This window comes from Mizuhopecten yessoensis, unplaced genomic scaffold (genome assembly GCF_002113885.1).
Source record: "Mizuhopecten yessoensis strain PY_sf001 unplaced genomic scaffold, ASM211388v2 scaffold8121, whole genome shotgun sequence".
NCBI lineage: Eukaryota > Metazoa > Mollusca > Bivalvia > Pectinida > Pectinidae > Mizuhopecten > Mizuhopecten yessoensis.
This window is the reverse complement of record NW_018407389.1, coordinates 1-487: the sequence shown is the minus strand read 5'-3', so window position 1 is coordinate 487 and position 487 is coordinate 1.

Genomic DNA, 487 nt, shown 5'->3' with positions numbered 1-487 from the left:
ACCAGGTATGATATAGTACCTACTATTATTATGAATCAATGCAGTAGTAATTAAAAAGGTAATGTATTACTGGANTTTGCCGATAAAAAAAGCGAGCCTTCCAGTAGTAATATGCTGTTCTGGTGTTTTGAAACTAAGTGTGTTTTTAAAAAACAAAACAAAAACCAAACCAATTATGTATTTTAATTGAAAGTTTCTTTCAAAAAAGATAAAACAAGTCAGTGGGCCAGGGGCAACAAGCGGGCACAAGAGGGGCGGTCAATCGGAGGGGACCAGCCAACCAGGAGGACTCAATACCAGCTCCGGCGGTCGAGGTGGAAGGCCCCCAGGAGGAACTTCAACCTGAAAATATGATAGAGTTGTCACCTTCCCCGTCACAAGGAGGTATAGATGGGGCAATCGGAATGGGGAATGATCCACTCCCCATTCCAAGTTTTAACCCTTTTTTGGGGCGAATGTGTCAGAGAGCAATCGCCAAAAGATTGTG